Source organism: Rhagoletis pomonella, unplaced genomic scaffold, assembly GCF_013731165.1.
Source record: "Rhagoletis pomonella isolate Grant_MI unplaced genomic scaffold, Rhpom_1.0 Rhpom_scaffold_00001, whole genome shotgun sequence".
NCBI classification, from domain to species: Eukaryota; Metazoa; Arthropoda; class Insecta; order Diptera; family Tephritidae; genus Rhagoletis; species Rhagoletis pomonella.
The window spans coordinates 1652290-1674482 of NW_023458555.1; the positions used below are offsets into that span (position 1 = coordinate 1652290).

Here is a 22193-nt window from a genome sequence, read left to right on the forward strand (position 1 = left end):
CAATTTTAAAGTAATTACTGTCTGCTAAAAAAATTTAGTAGTAATCATCTTTTTATCTGCCATTTAAGATCTTATTAAACAAAGGAGCAGTACAATGAATTCTACTTTTTTACTTACACTATTTAAGGTCCATCATTAGTCCTTTATTAAATTGCAGACAGAATCTCAGTGGATGTTTGAGCCTAATTGTCCAGCAATCATCAGTTTTGACTTTTAGCTTGTACCGAAATTCGTAAAATCATTCCAATTACTTATACTTGTACAATTAAATAGTGTTACAAATAGTGTAAAGATTTTAATAGCGTCTACTGCTTATTGTGCGTACATATGTACATATATATGTATTTAAGTAAATATTCGTCGTCATCATAGGCGACAGTAATTCTTTAACAAAATACATAAACGATTTCTGGCAGCTTTTGGTTATTAATGTCACAACTGCCATAAAGCAAGAATTGCTCTCTGATGAAGCGTTAAATATGCGAAGAGAAATGACGAAATTCTAGCTGACAGCAACGTAATTAAAAACTCGCCGCAATATTGCCGATTTCTACGTAGCAGCGAGCAGTTGAGCGATTGGCAACGGTCTGACTGGCCAACAGGGCGTATGAGCAACATTCAGTGCATTGTGGCGACAAAGTTTAGTGCGCGGGTGGTGAGTAGGGGATGGTTAATTGTGCATGAAAAATGAAAGTTAAGCTGCTAAATTGCTGGGCTGACAGTGAAAGGCAAAGTGAGAACAAATTAAAATTTTTAATAATAAATTAAACAAAATGTAGGTATGTATGTATAGGTGCAAGCGATAATCGAAAATGTCAGTTATTATCAATGGATCAACACATTGATGGAACTGCGCACATATGTATTTCCATATGACAGGGGTTAATTGTTTCTGAGGCGCTCATTAAAAAAGTGAAACTTGGTTTTAATTGCTTCGCACCACTTTTTAACGCTCATTTGGCTATCCAATTGCGGATGCGAATACAAATTAAATTGTAGTAAGCGCATTATCACTCATTTCACCGCTACACGGCCACATCATCGCCGTCATTTCCCCACAAAGCGCATTCTTCCTGGCCGCTTTTAACGGCGGGCCATTTCAGAACGAAGAAAAAAAGCAAAATATTACCTGCGTAAAGTTTTTCAAATTGGAATTCCACTGTACTTTGCCACCGTTGCATGCAACAGTCTGCTGTAGTCCCCAATTTATCTCTTAACCAAGTTGGTTAAGGTTAATGAATGCTAGTGACTAGAATGGCAGGTGTGTACGCATGCTCCCAACAGCCGTGGCGGTAAAATCAAGCGGCCAACGCGGCACCATCCCCACACCCACACAAACGCGCGTACAACAAAACCGTCGCTAGCGAACAGATGATGCGAAGCAACACGATGTCCTGTGTGCGAACAGCTCGGCTGCCTTCGCGCTGGTCTCGCCCGCTGCCATTACCGCTATTGTCGCACGTCCAACGGAATATAAAATCCAGCAGCAGTCCGCAATCCATCCTGAGTTGCTCATACGCCGTCAGCCTGTTGCTTTGGTCGCAGCCAGAAGCAGAATTTTACCTAATAAATAGAATAGCAACACAACGCAAAGCAAGCCTCAGTAACTATTTAGACACGCGTTTTCTGTCCGCCGCGATTTTAAATCACTAAATCCAATCGCTCGACGCGCATCGAATAAATAAATAAAAATCATTTTAGTTTAGGTAATTCAATTCAATTTGTATTACAGAAAGTATTTCTTGTTTTGCCACGAGCGCGGATAGCGTGTGTGTAAGTGTGTTTTGTTTTGGCGGAAAATCCGGCAATCTAAGATTTCATAATCCTTAGAAATTGTACAATCGAAATTTAAATTGATTTGAGTCACAGCACGTTTCGTCATTACAGCCAACCGTACGCGTGCAACACGTTCTCCAGCGGCATTCATCAAGTCAGTTTGTTTTTGTTGCTAGCTGCTAGCCTGTGTACTTGAATTTCAAAATAAATAACGTCCACTATCATTTAAATCGAATTGACTTGCCGCGCTGCCGCCGCCGCTGTGACCATTGACTATTTATTTATTGTGTTGTTTTATCGCGTACATATGTATGTCGGTTTAAAATTTAAAATTGTGTTTGTGTGTAAAATTGTGTGTATGTATACATAACTAAACCTATTTTTGTGTTAAATCTATACAGTTTTTTGTTCGACAAGTGAAATTCACGCCATTCGAGTTTGGAAAACAACTGCACTCTCTTCTTCTTTTGGATTAAGCGCAACGCAGGAGCAACGAAATTGGGTAGGTATAGTCAGAGCATTAATCTATTTCGAAAAATTTACTAACTGCACCCCCTCGATGTCGCATTGCCTCAAAGCAGAAATTGGGTGACTTTTTTGAAAGTAAGTCTGCTTTGAGAAAGGCAATTTACTTGCATAACAATGTACGACTCTTAGGCTTATTTGTCCTTAAACCAACAGCCGAATAATAATCTTAAAAGGTCGGCTGGCATCAAGCATCAGACAATCTAATAAATTAATTCCCATTTAACAGACAATAAATAAATTTACCCAATTTAAACGCTTCGCTGCGCTGACAGCTAGGCAAAATTCGTTGCACACAAACAAATACAAAATTTTAATTACTTTTAATTAAATGGATTAACAATTTTGAAGCAATCTGAAAGGAAAACCCGAGGTAAGAAAGCAGTTACATATTTACATAGGAAATTAAAATAAAACAAGAAGGGAGTCCTCTAAAAATGAGAAACATTTCATTAATAAAATCATCGTGACAGCGATAGTTTGAATTGGTTTTTCACATTTTCGTCAGGCTTGCACATTACTCTGGCAATTATTCAGGCGTTAAAGCATTACACCTCGTCTTTTCCTGACCCCTAGCTTGCTGTTCTATCCCATTGAAAGAATATTTTAGAGGTTTATATAAGTACTTGTAGTTTTCTTATACGGAGGTTAAGTGAATTAAGCTTCTGGCGATCTCATCTACTATTTCTTTCTCATGCAGCGCCTCTATGACCCTATACCCTGTAGTTATGCAGTGTCCTAATTGCGGCTACCTTGTTTATCGCTTCGCTGCTCCCTAGCATATTTTTAGAAGTAGTATGAACTGATTGTCTTGACTATCTACGTGGGTTTATATAATGGAGTTGCTGTTTCTTCACAGCATAACCTTCTGGTAGGAACATACTGCAGTGGTCCGGCAGGACAGTTGGGTGATGAATATCCACCATGTTCCATGCACTGCTCGTTTCAATTCCCTGCTACATTTTCGACCTGCGCATAGATATGTTAAAAGTCTTCCGACTGGGTCCATCTTCTGAAATTTAACAGTGAATTTAGGAAAAAATATTTGGAATATTGAAAATAATGCAGAATTTCGCTAGGCATTAAATGGCACAAATTTTAATGACAAAATTGGGCATTAACAAATACCTTTGCTATTACGTTAAGAAATCATTAAAAGCATTTCCACATTTTTTTTAATGGCACATATTTTTCGTAATTTCAATCCATAGTGGAAATTCGGCATAAGCCTTTATGACTCCTTTAACTCGTTCACATGCTGTCTGGAATTAAACCACATCGACAAATATAATTTAAAGCCAGTTCAGTATCTATCTAATTTTTAGTACCAAACTAAGCCTTGAAGATTTTTCTTATACAAAAATATACATATATCTAATAGCAAAACACCCATTTAATAAATAAATAAATATTAAAAATAATCCACAGAATAAAGCTGTCTTCAAACCTTAATTCAAACCGTAATTGGGTTTCTTACTAGTTATGATCAAAGATTGATAATTTTCCAGTCATAGTTCCCGGCCAAAGTGGAAACTCTACTTAATAATTTTAACAAGTGCCTACCATTAGCATTACCATCAGCTATGTATTCACAAGTAGTTGATTTCGATTTCGTTACATATTTAAGTACGTATAAAAATCACGAACCATTTTCGTGGCTTCCATGGCGCGACGTTCGTTTAGAAATCATGTCAAAAAATCTATTAAATATAAATAAATATAATAAAATTGTGTTAAGTATTTTACTATCCAAATATATGAAAATTAATCGTTTTCAAGCCGACGCACGACGTTAGTATTATGTATGCACAAGGCTCGCATCTTTTTTCATACAAAAAGCTGTATATTACTGCGAAAAATTCCACTTCGCAAAAAAAAAACATTTTTTACAATACGAGCATTGTTTAGTATTTTTTTGCCTGCCTATGGTACATTCCGTCACAAATTGATACGGTCTAAAAAAAGCCATGTAAATCAAAATTTATAACTTTGCACAAAAATTCGATAAAGTCGCACAACGGAAATTTTCTAATTTAAGTGTTTACAAAATACCGTTGTTTTTTTGAAAGTTTGTTTGCTGGCTGCGTCAAGCATTTTCTTCTTTACAAAGTAAGGCACTACGCACATTAAGCGTCTAACTATAAATATGTAGTAGTGTAATCGTTTCGGCATACAAAAGTATGAATATTTTATGCCGAGCAAAAAATGTGTTTCAAAGAAGCTCTGTACATTACGATTCATAATCATGTTTTCGTCTAATCATAAAAGCAGCATATAGTATAGTATTTAATTGTGGATATAATTCAGTACAACTCAAAGAAAATTCACATGCAATTCACCGAGGTACAGATAAAAACTCTTTTACTACCGAGTTAACATTAAGATCCAGATTGCGATTAATATTGAGAAAAGCTAGCCCAGAGTGTGCTCATTCTCTGTCCCTGCCTGCACATGCATCGATATTTTGCAAAACTATAACTAAATAGGGGAGCGAAGGGTATTATGGACAACATAAGGAAACATTTCTGTAGAAAAAACGGAAATCTGAATTTTTGCTAAATTTTAATGGATAACACAGCCCAACAAAAATAGAAAAACATTTTGGTATGGCCAATGTTAAAGACTTTTTTGTACTGATTACGAATCGATAAGCATAAAGTTTCCATCGGTTCCAGATTTTGAAAAAAAAACGAGGTTAAAGTCTCAAAAAATCGCATTTTTGGCAATATTTTAGAAGCTCTAGCAAAGAAACAAGAGGTGATAGAACATTCCTGACTTAAATTGAAGCCAGAACTCTCGACTGTTATCTCTGAAAATTCCATTTCTTCATCTGGAACTTAGTCATTTGTTATATACTTTTTTTTATTTAATTTTTTGTTATAGAAACAATGAGGAACAAAGTGAATCAAATTTTTGAACGTCTATTAGAGGTTTCAAAAAGAAGTGTCATTGAGATTGGTTATTAGGGTACATTGAATTTTTGTACAAATTATAAAATTTTATAAAATTATTGTCACCAAAAGCTGTTACAACGAAAATACAATAAAGTCAAAGTACTCACTAATGCAATTTTTTAATTTTGTACGTTTCAAAAAATATATAATAAGCACTCAAAATCTAAAAAAAAATACACCTTTAAAACAAAAACGTGTAATATACAAATATAGGACTTCACATAAAACGTAAGTTTCACGCAATCCTTTCAACGTAAGGGGTCAAAATGCAATGCATACTGCATATAATATCTTTTCAAACACAATATTTGACTACAATTTTTCTAATTGTATATTTACTGGTTTCCCTTCACAGAGTTCATTTGTGCTTGAATCGCTATTTTAAGTGACTCGTTTTTTTTTTTTAAATAGGTTAGCCGCTGAATCCACAACACCCTTCGTTCCCCTAATTGCAAGGAAAAACAATGAGGTTGTTACGCTTGCCTGGTTATCGGTTTATCTGGGTAAATATTAATATTCTGTAGTGTATTTTATTGTTCTAACCTGAATAAAAAATATACCCACATAACCACATAAGCTGATAACCAGGCAAGCGTGAATAAACGTAATGTTGTCACCACTAAGCTATTTCAATAAAGTTTTATGGATATCTCAAAATTTGTTTTTGTTATTTACGGCCTTTAAACAATTATATTCAAAAAATTTTATTGAGCTTGAGGCGGTTTCTAATGAATAAATGTTATGGAAAAACAACAATAATTTACCCATGGGTAGAATTTATAGCTACTATCACCACATCTCCTCATCGGACTTCTTCACCGCGGTCACTGGGATATGAGCCATTAGAAACGGCCTTAAGCTCAATAAAAATTGTTGAGATCTTAAAATATTTTTACCATCATTATCTTAAACTAAATGATGGAAAACTTGTATGCATATTTCCCTTCAACAGGGGGGTTTATCTAATTAACTAGATTTTTATAAAAAATATATAAATATCAAAAGAAAAATTGTCAAAACTGGTCAATATATCGTGTGCCTATTTTTTCACATGACTGAATGTATATGGACTGATAAATTTATACAACTTTTGGTAATTAAAAAAACTAGGTAGCAAAAAAATGTTTGCAGTATTTTAGGGAAACTACAGTATTTATTTTTGGAATCCAAGAAAAAAAATTATCCTACAAAAAAGTATACATAGATACGCGCGTTATCTTTGTATGCTGAACTATGGATGCAGTTACTTTAAATTTGTTGTCAGTTCTAAAATCTAAAGTCTAAAGATTTTTCTTGCTTGAAACCCTGTTCGACTTTGTTTTTAGCGTTCTGCTCAAATATTTATAACAGATCATTTGGTCTGAAAGTTTAAGCTTTAAAAAGGCACTGGCCACGTTAGAAACATTTTGATTTCCCGTAGAATCGACCATATGCTTAATATATAAATTTTAGGAAACAACAGCAGCAGTACCCTTTGATTTTTAACTTTACGAGCTTAATTTTTAAGAGCATTCAAGAAATTATTTCTAAAGTATTTCTACTAATCAAGAATTCACACTCACACCACTAAGCATTGAGGTTGTTTGGCAGTTGCTTGATGTTTATACAATAAATCGACGCCTCCAAACCATGCTATGCTAAGTCTGCCTAAATCTCTTATGACTTAGCATGCTGTGGTTTGGAAGTGTGGAGGTGGAAATATGCTGTTAAATAATTTGATTGATGCGCTGATTGGTATGCATATCAAATATCACATTCGGAAAAAAAATGTTCGTTGACTGCAAATTTTAAGTTGAACACCTTTAAGTATCTAAGTAGATTTGAATTGTGAAAATTGTGGTCTTGCAAATATATAAAAATTTTAAAAGCTCATGTTAAAGGATAAGTAAAAATAAGAAAAAAAAATTACGTACGAGAAAAAAAATTAAGTGCAAAATTTATTACGCCACAACAAAGGCGTACTAACGAGCTAAAGAAAATATGGTAAACACTCTGATATCAAATCCACAAAAGCGGCAAAGAAAACTGTATAGTTGTTTGCGATATTAGATTTCAAAATTCAGACTTCAGTGATTTGCATTACATAACAAAAGTGGGTATTTGCAAATAGAAATTGCTTAGAGATTCTATTTTTTTTTTTTCAAATAATATGCAGACATCATGCCTATTAGAAGTCAAAGAGACGCATAATTATACATGCACATAGCTTTAATTAAATTTTACTCGCTAATACAAGAAAGCACAGATAGACACGTATTAGAATTTTCAAAAACAATACCAAATGGCAACGAAAATCAACTATATCTGTTCGCGAAATTCAATTAATCAACAACAATAGAACCACTTACAAAAGTACCTGTAGAGTTTCAAGTGTATATGAATACTCGTACATATGTATGTAGTATATACAGTATGTATTTAAGTAGAAGTTTATTGTACAAGTACTTATACATACATATATCTAAGTACATACAAACACTTTGCGCCAATTGACTCCTCCTCGCATTAAGTGTAATGCAATAAATATTAACTTTTTCAACGAAAAGTGAAACATTTTACTTATGGACCTCCAAAGAAAGTTGCGAACGTGGGAGATACGTATGTATGTATGTGCCAAACTACAGCCCCAAAAGTGTTAAAGCAAATATTGGTAGAAGTTAAAGAAACGAGAAAGTACGCACACACTTACACCGAGCGAATTGTAGGACTACTTTCGAAGTGCATATGCGTAATTATTATGATTGCAGAGAAGCACATACACTCACACACACATAAGTACTAGCAATTAAATATTTGCAGCAGTGTATATGTATGTGTGTGAAAGCATTTAGCTGCATTTGTGTGGGGACATCTTGACGCGGCGCAAACTTTGATAGACGGGCGGAAGTGGGCCAACTAGGAAGCGATAGCATTGTTACTTTTGCTGCTGAAGATGTGCATTTCATTAACTGGTAACAATTAGTAGATACATATTTGCTTGCTCGCAGATGCAGATGGAGCCAGCATCAAGTAAAAAATTCTCGGCAAAAAAGTAGCGTAACCGAGAAGAAAGAGCGCTTAAGCAGAAAATCAAGACATTGCATTGAAGAGAAAACGTAGACATCTACTCCGCTGCAATTAACATTGAGTTGTGTTGCAATGGGTTAATTTATAGTTAGCTCATAGCTTCTTTTCTTTGAGCAGTCATTTTCTGAACTGAGAAATATGTATATTTAATTTTAAAAATATTTCCATTTTCCTTTTAAAATAATGGCAATGCAAATTGACTATTGTCTGCAAAATAAATTGCTGTATAATTTCAGAAAATTGTGCAAGAAGCCTCTGGTTAGTCACTTTTAAATATTTTCTTTTTCGCGATTTATTCGCATTCGATTTTACTGCTATCAAAATTCCCTACAGTTTTTGAGTTGACAGCTAAAACCAACCTTTTGGAAAGTGCCCATTGTTTAGGTATCCCAAACATCCTTCAGAGAATTGTTTATCTTCACCTGCTGGTTTAACTTTTTTGGAAAAATAAAATCCACAGCCTTAGGGCGAAACTTGTATAATATATCAAAGGTTCACATCCAAACAGATGCATACATTTAGATATACCTAGTTATATGAAATGTATGCTACTTTACATACGCGCATATTGTTTTTTGCTTACCTACAAGCGGAATCAATTGCTATTTCTGGGGCATTCGTCCCCGAAATTGTTTTTAAAAATCAATATTTAAAAAATAAGCCAAAACATCTATTAATACCAAGCCATACACCACGTGCACCTTTTCGCTTCTAGTCTGAGCCCAAATAACAGCACACATTACACATAAATAAATTTGCGTTGTCAGAATGTGTGTATTTGGTGAGAGCCGCTGGCAATATTGCACGCTGCTTGCCGAATGGATATGCTTTCCACTTCCCACGAGGATCAAAGCCTGATGAGGGGCAATCAGTTTAAAATGCCACTTCCTCATAATTGCTGCTGTCACCCCAATAAATGAAAGAATATACATATGTATGTATGTACACATTGGACACGTTCTTCGAAGGTGATTAAGTAGCAATTTATTGTTTGGAGTGAAATTAGTAAACTATGCCTGAACTCATGTTAATCATGTGGCCAACCTATGTACCTATGTATGTACCTTCAATGCATATACACATATATGTATGTATGTACACATATAAATGTACATTTTTAGTGCATAATATAAGAAATGGCAAATTGGGAATTGATACACTTTTAAAGAACGCGTACATACATATATGTATACCAATATGCAAACATATATGTGAAAATGAAAGCCCATAGGCCAATATACGCAGTCACCATTCACACCTTCACTCACATTTACGTACATACATATGTACATTAGGGTGCTTCATTAAAAAAACTTGAAGTTTTTCTAAATATTCGAGAAGATGTCTATTACCTTTCTATGCGTACCTGCTGTGTTGTTCTGTTTGACGGAAATTTCTGTTAGACAAATTTTTGTATAGACTCAAAAATGATATGCATACCCTCAAGGGCCTGCCAACTTACTTGTATATGCCGAAGTAGTCGCTTTCCTTTGCCAGCTGCGGACAAAAGAAACCATAATCTTCAGCGTCTTCTTCTTACTTGTTCTGTACAGTGTGCACCGTATATACCTGAGTACGGACCCGCATGATGCACCGCCAGAGATATTCTGCGCTATTAATCAGTCTATTTTACTTCGATTTTCATGGAATGGAGTAAGAAGAAATCACTGAATTCGAATCGATGTGAAGACATAATTAAAAACATTAGACAGTCGAACAGATAGTTACCTCTTTAAAGCTTAGATACAGCTCTCAAGAAATACTTTTCATTATTCTGGTTGCTTGAAAATGTACTTTGCTTTTGTTATAAATTTGTAAAAAAAAAAATGGTGGAAGGTTTCTTTTCCAGTTTTTGAACGTAATTTTATATGAATTTTTCTGTTTTTTTTTTAGAGCTGTATGCTAAGCTTAATCCTAGGAAGATAAGCTGAGACTTTGAATTTCTGGAGAACTTGGAGTATATTCTCACAGTTTGCAATGCTAAATACATTCGAATCTACGAGGGTAATAAGTAAACAATACTCAATCGATCCTCGCTTACAGCTGAGCCACCTATTTATCTAACGTGGGCAACCTCATTGTGAGTCTACTCTTCCTGAAAGCGAACTATATTTCCTCTACCTAGATCGTTGCTATTATTTAATATGTTGCTAATTATACATATGTATGTATATCTATACATACCCCAAAAAACATTGTGGCGAACGTTCGAAACTTACTTTCGATATCGAGTATGCATATCGAACTGAGAATGAACTCTATTGGAAATACACTCGAAATGGGATCGAAAACAAGATTAAAACTGTAGTAACAAGAGAGAAAGTGAAATCCAGCTCATTCTCCAGGGGAAATATAAGTCAACCACTCTCTCTCTCATTAAAATTTCAATTCGATAATGGGCTGGATTTCGAATTTATAACGAAGGGAAAATACATTGGATAACGAAGGTTCCATTTTGTTGGAGAATGGCCGAGTTCTCAAATCTAATACTAAACTATTTCACATTTTATATCGAAGGTTAGGCGTTAAAAAAAATATTTGTTTTCCAATAATTTCCGATTTGTTAACAAAGCCCAATATTTATTGGGTATGTATGCATGAATAGGGTGATTTAATGAACAATCTCCTGGTGGTTTTCCTGATTTGTAATTGGTTACATACATATGTACATATGTATATCGGAGAGCATATCTCACACAAAATGCACTCGGTGAACATAAGGAAGAAAACTTGTAGACTTGCAATAGTGATAAGTTTCAAACCGATTGTCCAAATGCTCCCACGAAATTTTTGGTAAATGAAACATTTCCTGATGTAGTTAATAATAATAATAGATTGGCGCTTACACAATATGCTAGTGTTTGGCCGAGCTTCTCCTCCCGATTTGTAGCGTGCGCTTTGATGTTGTCACACAAAGCGGAGGGACCTACAATTTTACGCCGACTCCGAACGGCGATTGTATTTTTATGAGAAGTTGTTTTTCATGGCAGAAATACACTCCGAGGTTTGCCATTGCCAGCCGAAGGGCGAAAGCTATTGAGAAAATACCTTTTTCCCATATCTTTTTGCGATGTTGCTTTGACCAGGTCCTGCGGAGTGGAAGTGCGTACTGCTTACCATTATACGACAGCGGCGGCAGCAGCCTGAAGTATGTAATTTCCAACTATAATTTATGGAAATTCCCTATTAGCGCAACTAAATTCCAATTCGGTATTTAAACGTAGTTGCGCATGTTGCGCATTTTCATCAATTACTTGTATGTAGTTTAGAAATTAAAGAGACTGATGCTTTACATTGATGCATTTTCGAACTGTGCCTTGATTTTGGATTCGCCGGTTTTCAGAGGTTAGTATAGAAAAGAGTATAGTTATGTTAACTAAATGTATTACTATGGTATAATTATGATTTACAGGGCCGAAGAGAATTTGCAAGAAATAAGCAATTTAAAAGCTTAGATAAGCACTAAAAAATTAGTAAATATGTTGGCAAATATGCTCTAAAAACAACAAAAATTTAATGAAAAAGTAGAGTACAGTTTAATGTGTTGTTTTTTATTCAGTTTATTTTAGGATTGAACGGAGTTCTAAATTAGATATTTCCAGGGGTGTTAATATATGGACTTAGTTGTCACTTTTTTACTATTATTAAAACTAATACGGTTAATATTATACTAAGCCATGAATCCTTAATTTATTTTCAAAATTGAATTTATCTTTTTATTTTTAATATTGGTTATTCTCCATTTGAGTTAATTATTTTTAATGGCCCGTAGTCATAGTCAAAATAAAGTCGACTTTAAAGTTAGTTGCAGCTTTTTTGACAGATATCCCATTGAAAATTATGTCAAAAAGCTGCATCTAACTTTAAAGTCGACTTTATTTTGACTATGACTACGGGCCAATCTCTTCAATAACACCAATGCCTTCCCGAGCAGACATCGGTTTTAAATTTTTTTATCGAAGCAGAAAGGTTTATTGAGCCAAATTTACAGAATTTATTGAGCCAAACGTACAGACTTCTTAAGAAATTTGCTAATAAAGTGGTTTTGTGAAGAAAGAGGTCCCCCTTGTTTTCAACAGAAATATATGCCCGTTCGTAAGGAAAAAGTGAGGCAGCAGTCTGTGAAATATCAGATCTCAAAAATTCCTTGAACACTACTATCCACACACACACACACACGAAATAATAGCAATTTTTTTCTTGACCATTTTCTTAAGAGGTCCGTACTTACATAGCTTTATAGATTGAAATAAACTAAATAAGCATGGTCGTTAAAATTAAGCTTGAACACCCTAAATAAGCAAAATAAGCAATTCCAAACAAAAAGGGCCGAACCCTGATGATTTATAAACAGTTACTTTAGTTGAGTTTATATATTTATATTTATACATATACATACATACATACAGTTATATTATTACATTTATACATTTTCAGTTAAATTATCGCGTTTTCGTTTCTACCGAAAAATGTTACCTTCTCATTGCCCTCTAAGCACAAACACTATGAACCGGCCAATAAAAAGGCAACATTTTTTGTAGAAACGAAAACGCTATTAGATTTTGAAGCGGTTGCCCTTCCTAAATATTCCAAAATAACCGGTAACAGAATACGTAAACAACGTAAATATTAGATGTGTCAAAGACCGAGTTATATAAACGTCTACATACATACATATGTATGTATGCATGTACTACATATGAATGTATATGTGCACCAATAACACAAACTACATATACATATAATGAGGACATTGTATTAGATAGTTTGTTCTCGCCAACTACTTAATCCGGCATTTAGAATGATTTGTCAAAGAAATGAGGTGGACACAGCCAGAAAAGAGGGAAAAAAATAAATATGACAAAATAAAGCGTTGTCATACATCAGGTGGACTTTTACGGCGGCATTTGGAAGGGGAGGAGTGTTAAGTTTCATCACACAAACAAGCCCCTAGGAGCGTTAGTCAACCAAAACCTATTTTCATTTTATGTACACATGTACATAAAGACATACATATCTGTGTTCGTATGGAAAAGTAGCTTATGTCGAAAGGCTGGCTTTAGTATAAATCGGCATTCGCAGCATACGATTGCGAATGACTTACGGGCGCTAAGCCGTTAAACAACTTTTAGCAAATAAACGTGCAAGAAATAGTTCCGATACTAGCAAGTCAATATTCTTTTTAAGTCTCATCAAAAAATTCCTTGTCGTTTAAAAAATAAAGGGAATGCCGCATTATACTAAAGCCGGCCTTTCGACATAAGCTACTTTTCCATACGAATACAGATATACATATGTATGTAGTGCGCTCGAATACTAGGACTTGTATTAACGTCTAAGCCCAAGCGTCAACACACACTTGCTCTTTAGCTCTCTTCAGTTTGGATGACTTCAATTCAACTGGCATTTTGTATATTAGATAATTCTTTTAAGAAAATTATAAAACTGTTATATATATAAATATGTGTATGTACACAAGGGTGGTCCAAAACTGCATTTAAAATAGTAAAGTGAGAATTTTTATACTCTCACCCCTAGGATTGTTCTCTATCGAAAAAAGGTATACCCCTATTTATTTTTTTTTTTTGAAATCAAAAAATATTTAGAGGTCGCTCAAAGCGCTCAAAGTTTTCCATGTATTTTGTATGGGAAAAAAGAACTTTTCGTGGAAATGGTATGGAATTCTTGAAAATCAATATTTTTCGATCGGAGGACTCTACAGATTCCCAATAATAAAACCCAATTGTTTTTTTAACAATTTTTTCTTAGTAACTATATTTTATAGGACCGCCCAAAACCCCTAGAAAATGCAATGGGGGGATAAATAAAAAATCTTCATTATTAAAAAATGGTTAATTAAATAGTTGAATATTGTTATTGGAAGTCTCCTGAAGAGAACCAGGGTTTTCCGATCGAAAAATATTGATTTTCAAGAATTCCATACCGTTTCCACGAAAAGTTGTTTTTTTCTCATACAAAATACATGGAAAAGTTGGAGCGCTTTGAGCGACCTCTAAATATTTTTTGACTTCAAAATAAAAACATAGGGGTATACTTTTTTTCGATATAGAGCAATCCTAGGGGTTAGAGCCTTAAAATTTCGACTTTACTTATTTTGGACCACCCTAATGTACACACTGAACCAAAAATCCATCTCTGGATCAAAGAAAAACTTTCCTTACTTTAAGGTTGACCATTCTTCCGAAAGAGTAAAAAATTCTCCCGAATGAGTTATTTTTCTTTGGAATGTGTAAAAACGAACACATTTTCAAGAAATGTTGGGCATGAAAGGAGGATAAAGCTTCTTCTGGTGCTATTTCGTTCCCATTTTTCTTCATTTTGATTACTGATTTTCTTCAATTAAGATAGGTTTAATTTTTTGAGTGCAATATAATAGAACATCTCGAAAAAGAAGATTCTGGTGTTCCGCATCCGTTTCCGAGTGTTAAATAAAAGACTATCCATTAAAGACACTTGCACTTGCAATTGAGAGCAAACTTACTTTTTATTAAAGATCCGATAAATCAGTTTTACGAGTTTTAAAGAACATATTTACGGTTATTACCTTCCCATTTCAAGCTAACAACGCAAATATCGTAGTTCCGCCCTTTTTTAAACGGTGAATTGTGCTCTTTCATTTATCTACATTTACTATTTCTTCCAACATTCACTAACCCTCCAAAGCACTTCATCATCTATTTTATTATTACGAACAAATTTTTATTAATAAATATTTGAAGTTTTCAATGCAATTCTATTTGCTACAAAGAAACTTCTCACGGGGGTAGAATGTCAGCTTCACTACGTGACTTGTCTTGTACTCGCGTAAATGTATGGTTGGTGTTAAATTTAATCAAAATCTAAGACCTTAGCGACACGTTATGTACTCACTTGGCTTCTTACATAAATTCTTAGTTCATTTGGTTTGCTTTCAGGAAGTATGTGTATACATATACAAATGTGCATATATGTATATAAACAGGTATGTATATGCTCCTAAAATATTTGCGTAGACTGCAGTGAAAACTAAGATGGTTATGTTCTATGAAAAGAATTTGGCAGGCGCTGGAGAAAAGATACACAACCTGAAATTTTTTATTACCCGACTTCCAAAAAAGGATGTACCGCATAACCGATTTCGATAATTCTTTTTGCATCGGAAAGGTAGTGTCTCAGAGGTGGCCCCATACTAATCCGGTTTAGATCCGATCATAAGCGTTCCAGGTGCCAAAAAACCTGTAAGACAAAGCCCTTTTGTGAGAGTAACTTGCTCTCTCCCTCAGTCAGAAGTGGCAGGTTTTGGTCTGAAGTTTTCCTCCTAAAAGCTCATGAAAAGTGTCAAACGATAGGCAGAGTTGCATTTGTAAACAAAACCAGAACAGAAAAAATGGAAGGAGTTACAGAAAAAGAGGTTTTATTGTTTCGCTCTCGCTCCTCTCTTTTAAAGAGAGTAATTTTGTTATTTGACAGTTATACAAGTTTTTACACGACACACATTTTCTGACAAACGTTTTATTTAGAGTTGTGGTACCTTTGAAGATCGTGTTTGATATGTACATTAGGGGGGTTGATTTTTTTTTTTAAATCGTATAGCAAAAACGTAAACTACATAAAATTCTTTGAAAATTCTCCGAAGAAACCATGTATCTAAAATAAAATGCAAACCCGCGCCTCTCGACTTGAAAATTTATATGGCCGCCTTTACCAAAAAAATAAATGTTAGAAAAAAAAGAAATCGAATTTTCTGAATAAAATTGTTTAGTAAGGTAGTTGTTTTTCACTTTATATTTTTTCTACACTCAAATTTTTTTTTTTCGCTAAAAAAAATATTCACCCAAGTAAAAAATTTTCAAGTCGAGAGGCGCGGATTAGGGTTTGATTTTAGACCCATGGTCTCTTCAGAGAATTTTCTTAGAATTTAATGTAGATTACGTTTTTGCTATACGATTTTCAATTTTTTTTTTTCATCCATACAAATCAACCCGCCCTAATGCACATACCCAAGCATGGGCTTCGTAGAGTATACATACATACCCTCTAGGGAAACCCCGAACGGTTAAGCCAAATTTATAGTTCCGTACTAGATCTTTATCGCCAAAAACAAACCAGTCGGTACCTTTAAAAAACAATTTTATTTTTAGAAATTTATATCTAAAATTACAAATTTAGAACTGGTTCGAAACTATTGAAAATATGATGCAGAACGAACCAGTTATCATCTGGCGAATTTTGAACTAGTTCGGAACTACCGAAAAAGGGATGCTGCGGTGGGCTTGTTTACTTTAAATAGATTTTTACTTGGCGGGTTTTTTGTTCAAATACGCTTTCATTCTGTACTTTGCAGGTGTTTTTTCACAGTTTGGTAATACAAAACTAAAATTTGTGTTAACATTTAAACACATTCTGGAATCTAAACAATAAGAGCAAGCACCTCTGCAAATTCAGCTACATCCAAAGGTATGTAAACGTGTTTTGAAATGCCCAATTTGATTAACATTCATTCAACCAAATTTGATTTTAGATTGAAAACGCATTTCTTTGCAAATAATTAAAAATCGCTACCATGGTAAAACCAAAAAGACTGTGTTTGAAAACATCATGTTACTTTTTTCGTCTGTCGATTTTATAACTGGTTCGGAACTTTAGCAAACGGGGTGCAAAGCGAACTAGATCCCATCTGTCGCATTTAGGACTGGTTCCGAACTATATTTATCGCGAACTAGTAGTGGGTCTAAATGTACTAGAAGCGCACCAGTTCAGAACTAGATATTTTCCCCACAGGGTACATACATATGTATATACATACATACATGTGTATTTGTGTGCTAGTGTCAGAAATGTAAAAGCACTTTGCAACTTGTTCGTTCAGCAATATTCGTATGACACTTCTAAATCCCATCAAAACTGCTATGATTACTATGATGCTATGTACTTCCACTCCACCAGGTGTGATTTGCTTAAATCCAAGTGAGATGCTTTTTTATGCGGTGCTTAGAAGGGGACATCATTTTCGAGCATTAAATGTTGCACATAAATACCACAAATGTACGAATGTATTTATGTGAAACGTTCGATGAGTAGCTAATATTTGGGCTTAAGTATATATTTACATATGGATATAACGACGTTTGCTGAAAAAACGTCATAATAAAAATAAAAATATAAAACAAAAATTCAAAGATTTACGGCATGTTCACACTATCTTTATTTAGAGCTCATTCGCCTTGTAAGACCGATCAATGAATTAAGTAGACATGAGATAGTTTATCATAAAAATACCTGGCATTTTTGAGCTTATTTTTTACATTAATTAAAAAAAATCGGTATGACATTTATTTTCGATATTGAGGAAACCTATAAATCAGCGAGTGATTATTTTCTGGTTATGCATTAAGGTGGAGTGAAGTTATGCTTTTTTTTAAATCCCTTATTTTTGGGCCACAAAGGCAGCTTTCTGCATGTATGCTATAGTAATTTTCGAAATAAGCGTTATTCCTTCATCTTATCATACATATGTACTAAAGGTCTGCATCGGAATTCAGTTTGCTTCACAGTGAAGTTTTTTTAAAATATGTATACTACTCATACTCTAACAAAGAGGGCATGGAAGGAAGAGAAGTGAAGATATTGAGCGTTGTATACATAAAAAAAAGTACTCAAACAAATTATGTTCCGAAAAAAAGAGGAACATAAATCAGCAGTACCATGCTGTTAAACTTCCACAAAAAAGATGTTCCTTCACAAGTATTTTTTGAGTATTTTTGGAAGTTTTCGTTTAATGCTACATAATGTTAATGTAAGAGCTGACTCTTATGTTAAATAGCAAACATGGAGAAACAACGTAGGGCACTCCGAATATTTAGCCAACAGCATATTTTTATAAAGAAAGTGGACTCATTTTATACAAAGAACCAATTTTTATTTGTACAATACGATAGTTTCATTTCCCAATACCAGGCGCACATACATATGAAGTAGCAAGCTTTCCATACCCAACAAGCATTTCAGTAAACGTTTTTAAAAATACCTTAAATTAAGTTTGCTATAATAAGCGTTAAATAAGCATTTTTAATATTAAGCTTATTAAAAGTTTTTTCAAACAAACCTTTAATAAGTTTTGAGAGCGAATGTTTATAAATAACTTAAACTTATAAATGAAATGTAAATGCCAACGACATGAAGTAGTAAATATAAAATTTTTCAATCGTAAGTGACGTGTTTACGTTTTTTAAAATATATTATTAAAAGAAAAAATTAAATAAAACCAATGCGGTAAAACAAGAAAATCCAATCCAGGACCCGCTGCGCTAATCGGTGGAGCATTCGAGTCTTCAAATGATGAGTTCTCTTTATCCTTTCTTAGTTTAACATTCAATTAAAAATGTATTACATTTTTTTCAGAAAAGTTCATCAATGAGAATGGTGGGGATGAAGCGGAATATATAGCTGCATCGATGTCGTTTTTCCAATTTGCCAATAACCGCATGTAATTGAAAGCACGCAACAAGATGTAATAATTAACTTTTTTATGCTTAATTTGTATGTGTTATTGTGAATTTGTATGCTTAAATGTCTATTCCCTATTTATATTTTCGCGACTGTAGATGAGTATGAGATTTAATGAAATATCTTTAAATAAAGGGTTATAAAAATGTTTATAAATAGCTTTGGTTTGAAAATTTTTAGTAAGTTTATATTCATACGCTTATAAACAACTTTTTTTGAACCTTTATTATAAGTTTACACTTTTACGCTTATAAAAAGCTTTCTTTTGAACATTTATTACAAGTTTATATTTCTACGCTTATAACCAATGTTCCTTTTTGATTATATTACGCTTACTTTCAAGCGTTTTATAAACAAAAAATCAACGTTTTGTAAGCTTAATGTTTATAATTGAAAACTTAAAAAAAACTTTCTTTAAGTTTATTTTGCTTGTTGGGTACGCATACATTTGTTTGTAGAAGATTTTAATTCGTTTGTAGAAGCCTTTGGAAATTCACAAAGTAGAATTTTGGAAATTTAAAAATTTATACAAACAATTTTCTGCTTAGAAATAGAAAACTTGTTACTTCACATGTATGAGCGCCTGGTATTGGGAAATGAAAATATCAATTTGAAAATAAAAACTGGCCATAAGGACAGGTCGCGGGAAAATGGGCACACATTTTTCGATATTAAAAAAAATTACATAATGTGTACATATGTACATAAATCATGTATATGTATGAAAGATTCGAACTTTTTTGCAAACATTGAAGCGTCCGGCCAGAATGTAAAACAATATTTTAAGTATATATTGGAATAAAAAGAAAATGTATGTCTTTTCTTAACATTATGTTAAATGCTAACATTTAAAAGAAAAAACTTCATAAGTATTCTTATACTTCCTATGAAGTTTTCAAATACTACTGAATGCAATCAACATACGCAAGTACTCTGGAAAAGCGGAACAGTGTTTTATGTAGCAGAGCTCTGTTGAGTAACATTGCTCAGTTCCTCAAATTTATGATGTTCTCTTTTTTTGTTCATATCTTTTTAAGTACTCTAAAATATATGTTCCATTTACTCATGTACACATGTGAAGAGTATTTCTGCTGGTATATTTGCAGTGCTTTAATATGTACATTAGGGTGGATCGACAAAAAAAGTTTTTCCAGTTCACCCCTAGGATTAAAGATATTTTGAAGGCGATCGCAAAAAAAAATTTTTTTTTTGCCACGCCCCCCCGATGGGCTATTTACTTTTTTTGACACTACGTCGCCATTTTAAGTCCGATTTTAATGAGCCGTACACCGTTGTTCATGGCTTGGAAGCCGCCACAATTATTACCTTAATCATTTTTTAGAAAAAGTTTCACAGAATTTAAAGGCCTTTTCGGCAGACTAAAAAAAATTGGAATTTAGGTATGATGTGAAACGAGATACCGACAGTCACTACTAGAATTTGAACTCGGAGTAAAAAATGATTAAGGTAAGAACCGATCCGCACTAATGTACATGCATAATAGTTACCAAGTAATATGGAGTAAGAGTAAGTCTTGAAAAATGAATTCTAAGCCTAAATTAAATTCCATCATATCTACGTATGTACATCCAAGCAAAATGTACTATAAATTGGTATACACTTTGCTTATATATTTTAGGCTTATTTTTTAGCATAAAAATCCGAGCTCTAGGTGTGACAATCTGCAGTCAAAGAAACGATATGTATGTACATATGTAAGTACATATTCACGAGAGCAAAAAAATTCTAGAAATGAAGTTCAAGAACTTTGTCAGTTCTAATGAGCGGCAAAAATGTAATTTAATTTAATTTACCTTAATGTTTTTGTAAATAACTATACAAATCTACGGCGAATTTGAAGAAGTTAGCAAACAATTTTTTGCCCTTAGTATTTTTCAAGTAATGCAAAAAAAACAAAAATATTTACACTAGTAACTACATACTTTGTATAAAGAATGTTTGTGAATTTAACTGGCTGAAAAGTTGGTAATAGTTAGCTGACTCGCGTAGTTGACAAGCTGATGAACATTACAAAATATTTTCTTTTTATATTTCTAAACGCATAGTTCGCATACTTTACATAGTTGTGACCAGTGTTGTTCTAATTTAAAACAAAAAAAAAAAAACATTATTTATTCGCAACACTAACATCCACACCGAACTATGTGTAGCACAAAATTTTTGTAACTCGGCATTTACAAAGTTTGCATTAATAAGCTTTTCACTTACAGGAATTTTTTGTAAAATTTTTTTCGATACTGTCAAATTGAAAATTTTCTGAAAATTACTAGCGTATAATTTCCAACCATCGAGGTGCATAAGTAGTTGCTAGATAAACGAAGAAATTAATGTAGTAGGTACATGGACTTTAATGGAAGGATACTTAGTAAAAACTTAGCTAATGCGATGAATGTCTAACTATACATATGTATACATATGTGAATACAGAAAACCTCAACCCTTAGCTCACCTAACAGAGATCATTTGATTCGTTCGAAATGGTTTAATGATTACAAAATAAAATGAGAATAAAATAACTTCAATCATTATTTAGCATTCGTGTAAAGAGCTTAAGGGCAAAAAAATAAAATAAAATACAAAATTTCAATGCAATTACTTAGTTAAATAACTACACAAAATTGAGTGGCAGACCAAATAGCCAACTGTTGAAAATAAAGTGACTTTAAATGTTCAAAAATATTTATGTAATTATAACAAGCTTGCACAAATTTGCAAACACTTATGTACATATGTACACACTTATACACATTTTGTTTACATACTAAATGCATATAGCACATAAGCAAGTCCTCAACAGAAGTTTGGTTGCTGTCAGGCAATTAAATCAAGCAAGCACAATTCAATTCAACTGCATATTCACACGTACATAGATATAGTATGATTTTTTTTCAAACGCCTCAATGAAAGTATAAACGGACGTAATTGATGCATCAATTTATTATGACTTTAGAAATAAAGTCGTTTAAATGCGACTACTGCGTGTTTTCTCCTCGGCTCGTTTCCCAATGCAGGCTCCTTCCTCCACGCTGCTTCCAACATCGAATTGACTTTTTTGTGGCAAGCAACACAATCAACGCTATAGCCGCTATATGGGATTTTCCCCAATGGATTCGAGTAAAACAAACTGTGTGCGAGGGATCAACGAGCATCTTTATAGATTTGAAAAACCCTACGAATACCATTATGTATGGAATATAACATCGTTTGGTCCAATGGTCGAGTGATACAATTTTCGATCACTCTACCGCGTAGGCTTTAAGGACATCGGTAGATTGCGGCTTATTGGCAATAGACCTGCAGCTTTAGAAAAAGGTTAGCGTGGTCAAATCGTACGTTCTTGGTGAC

General features: G+C 33.6%; 1 protein-coding gene across 1 annotated transcript in view; it reads left to right on the forward strand.

Annotated features, from left to right (window-relative positions):
• The first annotated feature begins 1523 nt into the window (after positions 1-1523).
• Positions 1524-22193, forward strand: part of LOC118735856 — a 49095-nt gene continuing 28425 nt past the window's right edge. The window contains exons 1-2 of the mRNA XM_036465838.1: positions 1524-1706; positions 2178-2278. The gene's annotated coding sequence lies outside the window, so the exon portion shown is untranslated. The remainder of the gene's footprint in view (positions 1707-2177; positions 2279-22193) is intronic.